This window comes from Podarcis raffonei, chromosome 13 (genome assembly GCF_027172205.1).
Source record: "Podarcis raffonei isolate rPodRaf1 chromosome 13, rPodRaf1.pri, whole genome shotgun sequence".
In the NCBI taxonomy this organism is placed as follows: Eukaryota; Metazoa; Chordata; class Lepidosauria; order Squamata; family Lacertidae; genus Podarcis; species Podarcis raffonei.
Window position 1 is genome coordinate 3,059,767 of NC_070614.1, and position 17,571 is coordinate 3,077,337.

The window sequence follows — 17,571 nt, forward strand, 5'->3', positions numbered from 1 at the left end:
TTTATCTGGGGGATGTTGATGTAGATTGTCAAGAGATTGTGCAAAAACTGCAAAGTCAACGGTATCCTTGGAGTACTTGTGGTATCTGGTCTGAGAATGAAGTCCATATAACCCAACTCTGATATAACTGTGAAGCTATGGGTTGCCCAGAATTACTCAGTTTGGGGTGGGGGGCGTTTTGGAGCAAATAGAAGACGCCTGAGGCTTGTACATAGAGTTTCGATCCTGCTCATCTATGGGAAATTCCTTATCAGGTTGTGTAGTTCCTCCTGCATTTCTGAGGATAAAAAGTCTGCAAAAAGTGGGTTTGGAGAGTTGCCTCTCATCTTCCTGTTTCAAGTCCACTTTGTTCATAGTGATGACAGCTCTTCTTTTGTCATCCCCTTTAATTAGCAATGTTTCTGCATCTTTAGCTTGATATCTCAGTTTATATTGACAATATATTACATTTTTTATACATAAAGAAAACTAAATGGTGCAAATAATTATTAAGGAAGGAAGCAAGCGTATAATAAGGGTTTCCAGTGCTGAACTTCTACACTTAGTTCCAGTGTCTTGCTCTGCACTTTTCTGTAGACTTTGTCTACATGCTCTTTCCTGAAAAGGAGCTGCTAGAAAGCGCCCCGAAACCCCCAGGAATGAAAAAACAACCACAAGTCTTGTGGCACCTTAAAGACAAACACATTTTATTATGGCAGAAACTTTCATATCCTCTTTATTATGGCACAAGACTCCACTTCATCCGATGAATGAACTAGGAAACCAAGTTACTAACGCAGCTGCTTTAGGGCTTCATTAGATCTTATATGGCAGACAAGGATAACAATGCCCTTGCTGTTTATAGAAATTAAAAGCAGCTGCAGGAGACTATGGATTATTAGCGTGCAGGAATGACGAGAAAGAAATAGGATTTTGACTTCTGTCTTTTTCCAGATCAAAATTGCCCCCCTCCCACCTGCCTTTCTGACTGCAGGAGAAAAAACATTCTATCGTACATAAAGTAGAGGGAGTGGGGTGGGGTGAAAGCAGCAGCACTAAAACTAAAGGAAGGAAGCACCAGCCACCCCACTCCCTGTTCGTCCGCTCCTGATCACACTCCCTTGCTGCAACTTGCCATGATAAAATTTTGTCATGGAGGGCCTATACAGTGGTACCTCGGGTTACAGACGCTTCAGGTTACAGGCTCCGCTAAGCCAGAAATAGTACCTCGGGTTAAGAACTTTGCTTCAGGGTGAGAACAGAAATCGTGCTCCGGCGGCACGGCAGCAGCAGGAGGCCCCATTAGCTAAAGTGGTGCTTCAGGTTAAGAACAGTTTCAGGTTAAGAACAGACCTCCAGAATGAATTAAGTTCTTAACCCAAGGTACCACTGTACTAGTTTGCCATGTGAAATCTAGTTGGGCCCTAAAACAGATGTACTAGAAATGGAAGTGAGAATGAACTGCTGGTAATTTTGTGCTTTATTCCTAGAGTGAATCCATTTATTTTACTTTAAAAAGAATAAAAAGCAAAAGTCAGTTTTAGTATGCATCAAGATTCAGGAGTATATACAAGTGTGTTTTTTATTATTAAAAAAGCTATATGTTGTTTAATAGATTAAAAAACAAGAATTTGTCCCCTATCATTCATGATGTGGCCTGTCCTTGAGGCTACACCTTTAATGCATTGTACAGGGTGCTGCCCTTGAAGACTGGTCCAGAACATGACTATGGGCTTCCTGGCAGGGTACAGAGAAGGAGCATATAGTAGTATAGTGCACTGGTTAGGGTGTCCTAGTCTTAGGACCTGGGAAACCAGGGTTCAGATCCCCACTCAGCCAGGAAGTTCATGGGGGTGACTGGCCCGTCACCAACTCACAGGGTTGTTGTGGGGACTGTACGCATGGTGTGCTTGACACTGGACTGCACTTTGGAGAGTTCACCACAACATGGTAGCCCTCCTTCTGAGATCTTTTTGAGATTTTGGAGGAAGCCTTTTTCCAGGACGGTGGTGACTGGTGAAGAGACCTTATCAGCACCCCTCCCTTTTCATTTAGGTACCAGGTAAAAAATAATAATTAGGCCTTTCTTTAATTTGTGCTTTTTTTTACCTGCATTCTTTTTACTTCTGTTTTGTTTTGTATCAACCTGCTTAGGTGTGAAGTTTATGCTTTTATCTTTCTCTACCTATTATATTTCTTGTTGTTTTATTATAGTTCCTTCTTTTCTGTTAACTGCTATCTTAACTTTTTCTTTTTAGTTGCCTTGAAACCTTTTTTAAGATGATGACAGGACGAAATGTGTTTCTTTGTTTCAGAATTAAAAACAATAACAAACCCCAAATGCCTTTGATGAACTGCACTTATGTCCTCATCCTGTGCAGTGTGGCTCATAGCACTGGGCTGGATGGTTTCAGCACTGGCCAAAGGTCACTGTACCACTTAGGACCCAGCCACTGCACACTCCTTTGTAGAAAACACCCCACAGTAATAGGAAAGGGGTTGTTGGGGATCACATTCCAAGGAGATAAGACAGAGCCATATTGTAATTTTCTATCAGTGTCACTGAGTCATTTGCACTGTGGCAAGACAGGGTGTCCTGACCAAAGGAGAGACAGACTGTCGCGTTAGGCAGTGCAGAAAGGAGCTCTGATTTTTCTAGGCGCTTGCATACAAATTTATTTTAGTTTTGCACAGTAAAGTCTTAGTTACATCCCGTCTGGATTACTATAACGTGTTCTACATGGGGCTGCCTTTGAAAATCGCCCAGAAGTTCCATCTGGCTCAAAGAGCTGCAGCCAGATTGCTGACCGGGGCTGGTTACAGGGAGCAGAAGACTCCCTTGTTACAACAGCTCCACTGGCTATGGGTCTATTTCTGGGCACAATTCAAAGTGCCGATTAAGACCTATAAGTGCCTCTATGGCTTAGGACCAAGCAATCTAAAAGATCATATTCCCTCATATGAACCTGCCCAGGTTCTGAGATCTTCGGGAGAGGTCCTTCTCTCAGTCCCACCACCCCCACAGGCCTGTTGGGAGGGCAGGGACATGGGAGAGGGCCTTCTTAGTGGCTGCTTCCAGACAACTTTGGAACTCCCTCCCCAGAGAAGCTAGACTGGCTCCTTCCTTGTTGACCTTCCACTGGCAGGTGAAGACTTTCCTGTTCCAATAGGCTTTTGGGAACTGACTGCTTTTAATTAAAGGGATGGTGCTGTGCTGTTTTTATTGCAATTTTTTGTATGATTTTAGTAGATTAGACATAATATAGTTTTTATTCTATTGATAGAATTAATGGAATTAATTCTATTAATTCCATTTCCCCCTCTCCATGTTTTTAGCTGCTCTTATTTTTATATGTAAGCCTTTTTGAGTTCCTTCAGGGAATAAGGCAGGGTATAAATAAATATAGAAGAAGAAGAAGAAGAAGAAGAAGAAGAAGAAGAAGAAGAAGAAGAAGAAGAAGAAGCAGCAGCAGCAGCAGCAGCAGAAGCAGCAGCAACTGCCCATAGAATACAAAGCCTTGTTGACACTTGCATTTTGCCCTTTTTGTGATCATGCTGGTGAGTTCAGATGAGTCTGCATATTACAGAGCAGTTCAATAAAGCTTTGAATCTCTAAGGGTAGATAATTATCGTATAGGAGGGTCCTGTTTGGCTCCAGAAACTGAGAAGGGTTTGGTGGCTTCTTCCAGTAGACTACTTCTCAGTAATTAAGGCCAATTGAAGAACATGAGTAATCAATTTAGCGTTTAGGAGCCAGATGCTTTTAAGCTCCAATATGAGTTTGAGGTCCAAAACAGAACTTAAGATGGGGGTTGAATAGCTAGGCAATTTGAGTTATTCAGGTGTTTCATGTCAAAGCATGGCTGGTACCTACCAACACTCAAGTTTAATCAATGACTAGGCCTGGGCAATGTATCAATACATCACCGAGGATCAGTATGAGGCCGCGGTAATCTGGGTGAAGCTGCCATTATGCTTTGGCCCTTATACCACAGAAGGAACGCGTGGGCAGGTGGCTTCTTTAAACTGCTCCGCTTGGGGGGGTTGCCTGTGCCTCAGTGGAGCAGTTTAATGAAGCCCCCACTGCAGCTCACATGAGCTGGAGGCAAGGGGCTTGATCATTAATGTTTTAAAACCAGATACTGACACTGATACAAGGCAAACCTTAGGGCTTATGCATGCTGCTTTTGCAGACTGCTGGTGGGGGATATGACCAGAGCCTGTGGTGAGCATGGGAAAAGCCAAAGTGTGTGTGTGTGGGAACACGATGACACCCACCTTCTTGCTCTTTCTGTCAACCCTTTTCTCTCTTCCTCTTCTTCTTTTTCTTTTAAATGTGCATGTCACTTGACAAGCTTCTGTAATTCCGTAAATTTTCTTTTAAATACAAAGCATGTGTGTACACAGACCTGCTTATGAATGGTTCAGCTATAGGGAAAGATTTATACAAATTAGCATCAGAGTGAATATTGGATACTTCATAAAGTAGACAGTCATTGTTACAGATGAAGTCTCCTTTTGTTGAGATGTTGAAATTTAAAACAGAGAAGTTCAAGCCACAATCCTACATATAGTTACAGGCAGTGCTTTTTTTCTATAAAAAAATATGTTTAGGGGTACTCTCATTTTCCTACTCATATTGAAATACTGCCCCTCAATGAATCCAAACTTAGATTCACAAAATGTTTAGGGGTATGCGTCCCCCCAGAAAAAAGCACTGGTTTCGGGGAAGTAAGTCCCCCACAAACTCAAGGACCTTACTTCTGAGTAAATATATTTGGATTGGACTCTTAGGGAGGGAACGCAGGATGGAAAAAGTCTTAGAGTGCAGTCTTAGGCATTTCTACTCAAAAATAAATCTCAATGAGTTCAGTGGGCTTACTCTGCTTAAGTCAGCGGATATTTTAGCCTTTAAAAGGGAGATAGGGAAGAAAGGCAACAGAGAGCACCAGGGAGAGAATTAAACAGTGGTGAGAGGGGGAATTAAAAACTACTGAGGTAAAAAGAGAAAGGCACATTGGGGAAGCTGGAGAATGAAGCTTTTGGAAATATGCTGGCCTCCTTAGAATCAGAGCATTTTAGAGTTGGAAGGGACCTTCGAGGCATCTAGTCCACCCCCTGATCAATATAGCATTTACAGTGCAGGATCTGCAACTGCAGCATCCCCGATTGATGTCCATCCAGCCTCTATTTAAATACCACCCAAGGCAGTTTGTTCCACTGTTGAATCTGCTTCCCCATAATTTTCTAACAGAGAACAAGTCAACATCAGTGCTTCCCAAACCTTTCTCCCCTGAAAATTGCTGAGGGTCTTAGCAGTCCACTTAATTATTTTTCTGCCTGTTGTAGCAATTGTAATGCTCTGTGTTAGATGCTGTATGACTTTTACAGTAATTGTAATTTTAGAGATAGGCTATTGACCACCAGATTGAAGCTGGTGGACTGTCCTTACACCAGAGTTTGAGAACTGCTGTTCTACACAACAGAACCTCATCCATTCTCCTAGAATTCTCAAAGATTGCAGACAGTGGCTCCTTCAGCAGAGACTTGACTCCTCTGAGCCTGGAAACATGAGCTGCTCCAAAGTAGCTAGGTCTTCTCCAACAATCTCCTTGCCTGTCCTGGGCTGCAGGTTCTTTCTTATATAATTTGTTTTTCTGCTCCCAGGTTGAACACAGTTCCCTTTTTAGGAGAATATACCATTGCATATTAAGATCATTTCTTCTGACTTTTTGCTTCATACCTCAGAGTAACAATAGGAATGTTACCCACAGAAGTTGAAGTGTCACTGTGTGTGGTGTTTTTTGTTTTAACCCAAAGGTATTATTTGTGCTCTTGGTATGTGTGCCTAATATATGTAATAGAACATTCGGTGTGGAGGATAAGCGGGTTAGCTTGAGAGAGAGTTAGTTGCTCAGTGGAATATGTCTTCACATCTATTCTGAAACACAGAGGAGGGAGGGAGACTGGAGTGACGTCTCTCTGCACTCCCCAAATGACTCCCCGGTTCTTCATGGTTCTGAAGAGATTCTTGGCTGAATTCTTTGCTTTCCATTTTCCGTCACTAGAGAGTCGGAACATTGGCTTCCTAATGCACTGCACAGGTTCTTACAAAAGGCTGGCTCTCTTGGGGCTATTGGGATAAAAGAACAGATGGTGCAGCTCCTCTGGAGTTTCCTAATTGTTGAGTTTACTGTTGCACAACAACAGCTAAATGCAGGCAGGGACGTTAACATAAATACGCCCAGCTCAGGCTTGCAGAAAAGGTGTGTGCAGAATTGTTGTGTTCCCTGAATATCATGTGAAGCAGAGGGGTTTCAGGTTTTTTTGTGTGTTTTTTGAGGGCTGGCAGCAATCCAGCATACCGGTAACTCTAGACAACCCAGGAATGACATATTGTTCAGGATTGTTCGTTATGTAATGTTAAGGATTTTATAAATCATTACCACTGGAAAAATATATCTGCCTTGAACAGAGGAATAGACCACCATGGAATGTGGGCATATGAGGAACTGTTGTTGCTAAATATAGTGCCCCCTTTATGGAGGGGAGGCTCCTACAGCCCTGAAATTCCAGCTCAAACTCTGGGTTGAGGACAGTACTCACTATATATTGTGTTCTTCCTTTTGTTTTATGCTCTCATGCCATTTGTTTATATGTACATATTGGTTGAGGTAAATTAAATTTTTATAAAGACTGCCTCTCATGTCTTTTTTCTTTTAATTTTTTTGTGCATGTGTGAGTAAATTCTGTCTGAAGGAGAGACAGGTACACTCCCCTTCACAGGAGATCTGATATTGCCTAGTTAGCTGATAAATTTGTACCATCTAATTACTGAGGGGGATAACTGTCTCCTGGGGGGCAGAAACATGAGACACTCAACTCTGCCTCTTGTTTCCATCTTCTAATCCCAGGGACAGGACACTAAGAATTCTGAATCTGTGCCTGGAGCCAATGCAGGAGCAGATGAGGGTGAACAAACTGAGGTTTAATCCAGACAAAGTGAATGCACTGCAAGTAGAGACTTAGAAAGACACCATGCTCCAGAAAGTGCTTTGCATCTGATCTTAGATAGGGTTGCACTCCCTCCAAGTGCGCAGTTCAGGAGTTCTCCAGGATTTGGTGCTAACTGTGGAAGCTCAGCTGGCAGCGGTGGCTGGGAGTACATTTCCGCAGCTTAGGCTGATGTGTCAACTGCAGCCGTGTCAGGAGAGATCAGACTTTGCCTCTGATCCATGTCCCAGGTGGATGACTATAATTCACTAAAGCCTGTGCTGTCTTTAAAGACAATTTGGAAATTATAGCTGACTAGCCAAGGGGGGCAGGTCAGTCAAATAGCTCTGGAAGTTTCCAGATTTGATCCCTGACATCTCCAGGTAGATCTGGGAGAGACTTCTACATGAAAACTAGAGAGCGACCCAGAGTAAATACTGCAGCAGATGGACCACTAGTATACCAGCTTCCTATAGTCCTGTGAATCATGTTGCACCATCTGTATACCAGCTGCACTGCTTGCTGGTGCATTTCAAAGGTCAATTTAAAGTGCTGTTTCCAACCTTTAAACTTTAAAGACTTAAATGGTTTGTGCCAGAGTTATCTGAGGTACCACTCACACTCATACAAGTGCAGCTTCATCAGTCCATAGCAGGTACAAGTGAGAGAATGTTCCCCATTGAGGCTTCTCTGCTTTGGAACTCATTGCCAGCTGAGTTCTGACAGCCTTGACTATACTGGCCACTTGCCTTTCCCTAAAAATAGCTGTATTCTGTTATTATATTGTTGTTCCTGATAGTCTCTGGGTATATAGCTATGCACTGGAATTGAGTTTGGTCCGGGATCTGTCTTACTGCTGATTTTTTTAGTGTGAGACAATGTTGGTTGTTAGTATTTAATATTTTATTGCGGAAGCCATTTAGAGAGAGTCATTACTCTTAAAGGCATCCTATAAATGTTTTAAAATAAAAAAGGATTAGGATCACAAAGAGTGGTTTGTTCGTGATGTTCAATTTCATCGATGGTGCATATCAAGATCTTTTAAATGACCAATTTGAATGCTGCAAAAAATAATAACGAGGGCAACCATTTTATTACATGGAAAGTGGTTTTCAAGTTCATACACCTACATTCATTTTCCCTTGAGAGTTTCCTACTTCAACAATCTGACTTAAAACCCAAAAGGTTTTTTATGTATAGAATTACTGTTATGCAAATCATATTAATTGCAAGTCTTTTGATGTGGTATAATCTCAGGGAGATGATCCTTCCTGTGGAGTGCTTTAAAATGCAAATGCAGAGAATCACTATCCATTTTAAGAAGGCCTAGTCGACATATAACACCTAACCAATCTAGGTTTTCTGTTGATGTTTGATCCTTTAATATTGGTTCAAAGTCTTGGTTATTCTCATAAATAATAGTGCAGTATCATTTATCAGAGAGATTCTCAACTAGGTACCTCCTTTCAACCAGAAACTGGGTCAACAAAGCTTATCTCCCACGTAGAATTTCTATTCCATTAGGAGTATAAATGAAACGCAGATAAAGAACTGTATACAGGAGAAACAGGAATGTGAAAGAATGTTGGCTTGTTATATAAATGTAGAAAAAGCATCTTATTTTTCTGCTTTTTGTCAAGCAGCACACCATGGCTTAGTGGCTGGCATATACGACGAGTACATTTTCAAATGCCTCATCAAGAAACATTGTTAGTGACAATGACTTGCTTGAAAAGCTGTTTAGTTGCTCTGACCTTAAGAGATTGCCACCCCAATAGGTCTACTCTGTGCTTATTATCTCAGTTGATGATAATTAAGAATCCCCAGATTCAGGGACAACTATTTTCTGTATGCTGCTTTCAGCTTGCATAATGAGGTTCTGGACGCAAGGAAGTAATTTATTAAAACAGGGCCATGACATTTGAAAATGTAGAACACACCATTTTTGGAACCACTTACAAATGGTTTTGTGCAAGATTTTTAATTCTTCAGTCATGCTAGGGTGGAAGACACGTGGATCCTATTTTTAAATACATGCATTGTTGAATAGCTCAACCCGACCAACAGATTCAGTAAATAATCGATGAGGGTCAATCTGGTGTAGTGGACCGAGAGTTGGACTTAAACTAAAGAGACCTGGATTAAAATCTTTATTCAGTTATAAAGCTTACTGGGTGACTTGACCTCTTCACACTTCCTTACATGATATAATGTAATAATTTTGATGTATGCCAATCTGAAAACCTTGAGAAAAGGTGGGGTCCATGTATAATCAGTTTTTAAATCCGTATGAATTTTCACAATGGTGAAATAACTACTTCCAGTATAGTTTTGATAACAGTGAACTTTAAAGATGTAGTGTTTGTAAAAATAGATGTTGATGATCCAGTGTTGAGAGAGAGAATATTTAACTGGCCAGTTGACAGCTTTCAGCATCATTTAGCAGGAATTTGGATGCAAGTTACTGCTCTGAAGAGATATTTAATAAAATTTACATACAGCTTGATTGTTAAAAACCCCCTCAAAATGGTTTACAAAAAGAGAAAACAAGAAAACCAAGAAGCTTACTTTAAAACACACAAGTTAAAATACTACAGCAGGTTAAAATACACCTCAACTTTCTAACATCTGACTTGTTTAAACAAGAATGTTTTCAGCAGGCGCCTGCTTGATCTCAAATTCAGTATGCAGGGCTTCCAAAGTGCAGGTGCTGCCACATTAAACGACCGAGTTCTTACGGAATGGGTATTATATGGCATCGACTGAAGCAGTTGAGTGGGCACATGTGGGTAAGGTGATCTTATAGGTAAAGTTGTTAAAGGCTTTATATACTCATAGTAACACCTTGAACTTGGCCTGGTAGCAAATCAGCAACCAGTTTAGATCTCCAAGCATAGGTGTTACATGCTTACAATTAGTAAGTAACTAATACACAAAACCTTTCTTATAACTGCATGATTTGATTAGCTGTAATATTGGAATCCAAAGAACTGCTCTTTGATCCACCTTGTAAAAGTGATTAGGTTTGGCGGGTCTAACCGTTTCAGTGGTTGTTCCATATCTTTGGAATGCCCTCCCTAAGAAATTGATATGGTCTACTCACTAATCGTGGCCTTTTCTTTTTTTAAAATTCCAGCCTTCACTCAGGTGATTTCTAAGACACCCATCACACAACCTCCTCTGCAGCTTAACAATGAGAAGTAAATCCAGAGGGAATGGCATTTCAGCATCTTGTGCAGAAAATATTCCTTGCTCAGTTTTCTTTGCAATATATGGTTGTTCCACATGCACAGTGTTTCCCAAACAGAGCATTAAGAAAAGATGGTAGCTGCAGTGTAGATTTCCAGGCAATGAAGCTTACAGAAGATGCTAGCTGTTTTTGTAGTGCAACTGCTGGCTTTATGTTGCACACAAAAGCAAATTTATTTCTAATGGAGAGTCTCCTGGGTCACCCAAGTCCAAGGAAACCATGTTGAACTAAACGTTTTCCCTTATCACTTCTTTATTTAGTACATAGCTGTGGTAACATACTCAGATTAATCCAAATCCTCTTAAAAAGGAAGAAGCTGTCTGGGTTGCCATGCCAACTGAGAGGCTGACCTAGGCCTGGCCCACAACTCATTTCTTAAGATGAGCCATATTGTAAATGGAGTCAGTCAGGGCTGAAAGCTGAAAGCTGTAGCAAGATGGATGATCCACTGGGTGCAGCTTGGGTGTGCTGTGCTTCCCCAACTAGTCAGAAGGCCTACCCATTTCCTCTGCCCTAAGAATGGAGAGCCTAAGAGAACTCAGAGAAGCTTTTATTAAAATAAAACTTACTTAGAAAACAGGTTTTTCTTTGATGTTATAAACCAAGGTGGGAAAGCTTTTTGGCTTCACGGGCCAGATCCTTCTCAGGATTGGCCTTGTGGGCCAAAACTGTCAAGTGAACCATTGTGTCACATGATTGACAGGTGAGTCGTCATGCCTGTCAAAATCCCTTGTGCCGGGTTCCCAATCTCTTTGGGAACTGCCTCAGAATGGGGTTTGCTAACCCTACGTGCAGCACTTCCTAACGTTCCAAGCACACAGCTGCCAGAGTGGTTATTTGTCCCCATAGGGATGAGTTGGAGAGAAAAAGGCTCATTTACAAGGATCACAAAAGAAGTCCCTTGAGCTTCAGGTCTGTAAAATGCATCGGAAAGAAACCCGAGCACAGGGCTAGCAAAGCAGTTCTTTTTCACTGGCTGGGGCAGGGGAGGGAAAAGCTGGAAAGAATTGCTGAGGGATTTGAACTGAACTAGTTGGACAAACCAGGGCTGAAACCTAGTCCATTTTTGGACAGAATGAATTTGAACTGGAACTGGTGAGGTCTGACCAAAGCAGAATAGAATGGTACCATTAGTTCACATGAGCCAGGCACTCTATTTCTGTTGCTGCAGCAGTGCCCCGTCTTATCCTCCTTATCCACTGCATCATGCAGTTGACTCACTTTCATCTTGAGGCCTCCTAAAACTCTTAGGCTGTGTTCACATGTAGTGCTGTCAAGTCATGTCACCCACCTTATATTTGTGCATCTGATTTTCCCTACCAACTTTATATTTATCTGTGTTTAAACTCTTTTTTCTCTTAGTTCTGGCCTGGTTCTCTATCCTGGTTCTGGATTATAAGGTATTAGCTAGCCTGCCCTGTTAGGAGTCTCCTGTGCATTTTATGAGTGCCCCCCCCCCATTTCTTCATTTATAAAGACAATAAACAGCACTGGGCCCAGGCCAGAACCCTGTGGCACCCCACTTGTCACATTTCTTCAGGTTCATAGGGAGCTGCTACTGAGCACTCCTGGGGTGCAGTCCATCAACCAGCTACAAATTCACCAACCATTAGCAATATCTAGTTCACCTTTTTTCCAGCTTGCCAACAAACATATCATGGGTACCTTGTTGAAATAAAAATATGCCACATCTAACAACATTCCCTTGATCTCTGTTAGAAAAGGTTAGTCTTGCATGAGTTGTGCTTAAGAACCCTGTACCAGCTCTTCGTAATCACAGCACTTTCCCCTAAATCCACATAAACAGACTTCTCAATGATCACTGATAGAAGCTTTCAGTTTTGCCATCAAGCTGACAGGCCAATTGTGGCTTGTATCCTCTTGTTTCTCCTTTTTGGAGATGGGAACAAAATCTGCCTGCCTTCTGTCTCAGTGCTCCACCCATTCTCCAATGATATTTAAAAGTATTGTTACAAAACTCTCTGCAAGATTCTTAGGGGCTTCAGGCATTCACCCAGGGTCTGTGTTTCTATGGAGAATTGAGACACAGCGGAGACTGTCATAGCTTTGAGAAATATAGTTTATTCATCTATTTACACCTTCAGTCTGCATGAAGGGAGTCCAGATAATACAGTATGGTCATTTCCAGAGGGGCTTGTCCCCTACAGCAGTGCAGCCAGCCTTCAGCCAGCCTTCCCAAGATGGATCCTAGTCTTTTCTCTCTCAATTCTTCTTCCCAGAACACACTGCTAAAAACTCTTTACCTGTCACCTCCCACCCAGTTATCCTGGCAAGCTTTCAAATCCCAGTCTCTGTTCATACCATAACTTGGTCCTTCAGATATTATGGGACTACAATTCCCATCATCCCTGACTACTGGTCCTGTTAGCTAGGGATCATGGGAGTTGCAGGCCAAACGTCTGGTTTGGCTTCTGCTATTGTTTCAGGTGTGCCTGCGCAATCGGGAACCAGACTGAAACCATGCCTTGGTTTCCGAACTTTTTGGAAGTCCAAGAGACTTCTGGAATGGATTCTGTTCAACTTCTGAGGTTCATCTGTAATGGGATAGGATGTCCCTATTTTCATCAGAGGAATGTTGGAAGGTATGTTTTCTTCTTTGTGTGGTGGTTGCACGTACCTCATCATTGCAATGGAAGCCAAGGGGAAAAGCGGGGAGATAGAGAGATAGAGAGATAGATAATGAAAGGTTTGCTGAAATACAGTTTAGCAGATTCTAAAACAATACAGTAAGGGCATCTACCTAACGTCGATAGGAAGGGATTTTCAAAACATAGGTGCTGCCATGTGAAAATACTGATTTGTCAGAAATGTGAAATGAGCGTCTTATGACATCTTGCATGCCCAATGAGAAATGTTAAAAGTAAACAGATGCAGACAAGCCATTTTGTTTTTCAAACTGCGTGGGAGAGGGATTGAACAGAAAGGTGAGAAGCTTCCTTGCAGCCAAGTTGACAAGCCACAGTTTTTCCAAATGCTGATGTAGTGGCATGCAACCAGTTGTGTCTGGGCCAAGAAGCCAATTTGCAGGGCCAGTCAGAAAAGCTGGTGTTAGTTGTACATTTGAGGGAGTGGGGTTGGATGTTTGTCTGTGATTGTTTGGCTAGGGAGAAACTAGCAGTGAAGCAGAACAGGAGATGGATAACCTTTGAAATCAGTGTCTGGAATTGCAGCATATGGCATATTTAGTGTTTTGGTGTCAGTTAACCTAAATGGCAGGTGGTAAGGGAGAAATCAAACTTCTCACTTTAAGTGTTGGGGGGCTCAGGGACCCCATAAAGTGTCAAACAGCTAACTTCTGAGGAAAGCACAGCCTGAAATAACACTTCTGCAGGAAACATACCATGTGAAAAAAGAAGATAGATGGTTAAACAAGGCTGTTTGTTAAGTACTGGACAACATTTCACAGCACCTGGGAGTTCAGTGTTAAGAGGTGTAACTGTTCTGTTTTCATAGACATCCCCCTTTTTAGTGAGAAGGATTGGAGGAGGTTCATTTTTATGAAGTCCGGAAACAAAATGCCCCCTATGTCCTCTGCATATGCCCCAAATAAATTAAGAAAAACGTTTCTTTTTTGAATCATACTTTCAAAAATTTGGAATAATTTAGAGATGGAAATGATCTCTGATAGAATGATCTTGATACGAATCCAAGGCAGACCTTTTAACATCACAGTAATCCAAGTTTATGCACCAACTACTGGTGCTGAAGAAACTGAAATTGACCAATTCTATGAAGACTTACAACACCTTATAGAAGTGACACCAAAGAAGGAAGTTCTTCTCATTATAGGGAATTGGAATGCTAAAGTAGGGAATCAAGAGATAAAAGAAACAACTGGCAAGTTTGGCCTTGGAGATCAAAACGAAGCAGGGCAAAGGCTAATAGAGTTCTGTCAAGAGAACAAGCTGGTCATCACAAACACGCTTTTCCAACAACACAAGAGACGACTCTACACATGGACATCACCAGATGGGCAGCATCGAAATCAGATTGATTATATTCTCTGCAGCCAAAGATGGAGAAGCTCTACCATTTATTTATTTATTCCAACATTTGGAAATGTTGGAAATGTAATGAAACTGAAGGTACTTTCTATCACCTTTGGTGGACGTGCCCAAGGATTAAGGTCTTTTGGGAAATGATTTATAATGAAATTAAGAAGGTGCTTAAATGTACCTTTCATAAGAAACCAGAGGCTTTTCTCCTGGGCATGGTAGGCCAATCGGTGTCAAAGAAAGATAGGACGTTTTTTATGTATGCTACAACAGCAGCAAGAGTTTTATTAGCAAAGTATTGGAAGACACAAGAACTACCCACGCTGGAAGAGTGGCAGACGAAGGTGATTGACTACATGGGACTGGCAGAGATGACGGGCAGAATCCGTGACCAAGGGAAAGAGACGGTGGAAGAAGATTGGAAGAAATTTAAATTTTATCTTAAAAATTGTTGCAAAATTAGTGAGTGTTAAAATGTCATGGGTAAAGCATAGCAGATTTGCAGCGATAAATGATTGGACAAGAGGAAAGAAAAGGGTTGAAGAAAGGAATTTATAAGTAATTTGGATCAGGGGTTGCTGAAAAAGTTTAAAACAGGGATGCAGAAAAGGGAGGCATGGGGAAGTCGTTGAAATTGGGTATAAGAAAAAAAATTCATGAAATTATACATGTTTATATGTTTGTTTGTTTGTGTTTGTTGTTTGTAATGTTTTATAATATGTGTTGAAAAGCCAATAAAAATTTTATAAAAAAACAAACAAACAAAGATGGAGAAGCTCTATACAGTCAGCAAAAACAAGACCTGGAGCTGACTGTGGCTCAGATCATCAGCTTCTTATAGCAAAATTCAAGCTTAAACTGAAGAAAGTAGGAAAAACCACTGGGCCGGTAAGATACAATCTAAATCAAATCCCTTATGAATACACAGTGGAAGTGAGGAACAGGTTTAAGGATTTAGATTTGCTGGACAGAGTGCCTGAAGAACTATGGATGGAGGCTCGCAACATTATACAGGAGGCAGCAACAAAAACCATCCCAATGAAAAGGAAATGCAAGAAAGCAAAGTGGCTGTCCAACAAGGCCTTACAAATAGCGGGGGAGAGAAGGCAAGCAAAATGCGAGGGAGATAGTGAAAGATACAGGAAACTGAATGCAGATCTCCAAAAAATAGCAAGGAGAGACAAGAAGGCCTTCTTAAATGAGCAATGCAAAGAAATAGAGGAAAACAACAGAATAGGAAGAACCAGAGATCTGTTCAAGAAAATTGGAGATATGAAAGGAACATTTCGTACAAAGATTACCATAATAAAGGACAAAAGTGGTGAGGACCTAACAGAAGCAGAAGACATCAAGAAGAGGTGGCAAAAATACACAGAGGAACTATACCAGAAACTCGTATACCCCAGGTAGTGTTTGCTGACCTTGAGCCAGACATCCTGGAAAGTGAAGTCAAATGGGCCTTAGAAAGCACTGCAAATAACAAGGCCAGTGGAAGTGATGGTATTCCAGCTGAACTATTTAAAATTTTAAAAGATGATGCGGTTAAGGTGCTACATTCAATATGCCAGCAAGCTTGGAAAACTCAGCAGTGGCCAGAGGATTGGAGAAGATCAGTCTACATCCCAATCCCAAAGAAGGGCAGTGCCAAAGATTGCTCCAACTACCGCACAATTGCACTCATTTCACATGCTAGCAAGGTTATGCTTAAAATTCTACAAGGCAGGCTTAAGCAGTATGTGGACCGAGAACTCCCAGAAGTGCAAGCTGGATTTAGAAGAGGCAGAGGAACCAGAGACCAAATTGCAAACATGCGCTGGATTATGGAGAAAGCTAGAGAGTTCCAGAAAGACATCTACTTCTGCTTCATTGACTATGCAAAAGCCTTTGACTGTGTCGACCACAGCAAACTATGGCAAGTTCTCAAAGAAATGGGAGTGCCTGATCACCTCATCTGTCTCCTGAGAAATTTCTATGTGGGACAAGAAGCTACAGTTAGAACAGGATATGGAACAACTGATTGGTTCAAAATTGGGAAAGGAGTACGGCAAGGCTGTATATTGTCTCCCTGCTTATTTAACTTATATGCAAAATTCATCATGCGAAAGGCTGGGCTGGATGAATCCCTACCCGGAATTAAGATTGCCGGAAGAAATATCAACAACCTCAGATATGCAGATGACACAACCTTGATGGCAGAAAGTGAGGAGGAATTAAAGAACCTTTTATTGAGGGTGAAAGAGGAGAGCGCAAAATATGGACTGAAGCTCAACAACAACAACAAAAAACGAAGATCATGGCCACTGGTCCCATCACCTCCTGGCAAATAGAAGGGGAAGAAATGGAGGCAGTGAGAGATTTTACTTTCTTGGGCTCCATGATCACTGCAGATGGTGACAGCAGCCACGAAATTAAAAGACGCCTGCGTCTTGGGAGAAAAGTGATGACAAACCTAGACAAGCATCTTAAAAAGTAGACACATCACCTTGCCAACAAAGGTCCGTATAGTAAAAGCTATGGTTTTCCCAGTAGTGATGTATGGAAGTGAAAGCTGGACCATAAAGAAGGCTGATCGCTGAAGAATTGATGCTTTTGAATTCTGGTGCTGGAGGAGACTCTTGAGAGTCCCACGGACGGCAAGAAGATCAAACCTATCCATTCTTAAGGAAATCAGCCCTGAGTGCTCACTGGAAGGACAGATCGTGAAGCTGAGGCTCCAATACTTTGGCCACCTCATGAGAAGAGAAGACTCCCTGGAAAAGATCCTGATGTTGAGAAAGATGGAGGGCACAAGGAGAAGGGGACGACAGAGGATGAGATGGTTGGACACTGTTCTCGAAGCTACAAACATGAGTCTGACCAAACTGCGGGAGGCAGTGGAAGACAGGAGTGCCTGGCGTGCTCTGGTCTATGGGGTCACAAAGAGTCGGACACGACTAAACGACTAAACAACAGCAAGAGATGGAAAGCTTATAAGAGTGTGATTTTAATTTGGTATAGGATGAAGACAAGAGGTGAGTAAACTAAGCAATGTCAAAAGGTATGGGGGTGAACTTTACTCAAGGGCCATGGTTTGATAGCTGCGTAGGGTGGATGGGTGGAGAGAGAAAACCTATCCAAATTTCAGCACACCTTAATATATGTTACATAACTGAATTTCATCTGCTCTCTACTAGTACTGACTAATAATAATAATAATAATAATAATAATAATAATAACCATCAGTAACTTTATACAATAAAAGGTCTCAAAGTGAGTTGACAATGTAAATACAGCACCAGCAAAAGATGAGCACCACTCTAGGAGGCAACAGTAATTAACCCAATGCTTGGGTG

At 41.6% G+C, this 17,571-nt stretch overlaps 2 protein-coding genes across 2 annotated transcripts in view; one reads left to right on the plus strand and one right to left on the minus strand.

The window, feature by feature from the left end:
• The window catches only part of PTPN3 (protein tyrosine phosphatase non-receptor type 3), a 261,139-nt gene extending 255,932 nt beyond the window's left edge, over positions 1-5,207 (minus strand). The window contains exon 1 of the mRNA XM_053362369.1: positions 5,201-5,207. The gene's annotated coding sequence lies outside the window, so the exon portion shown is untranslated. The remainder of the gene's footprint in view (positions 1-5,200) is intronic.
• Positions 1-17,571, plus strand: part of LOC128400250 (poly(rC)-binding protein 3-like) — a 285,355-nt gene that overhangs the window by 23,866 nt on the left and 243,918 nt on the right. The gene's annotated exons all lie outside the window — the stretch shown is intronic.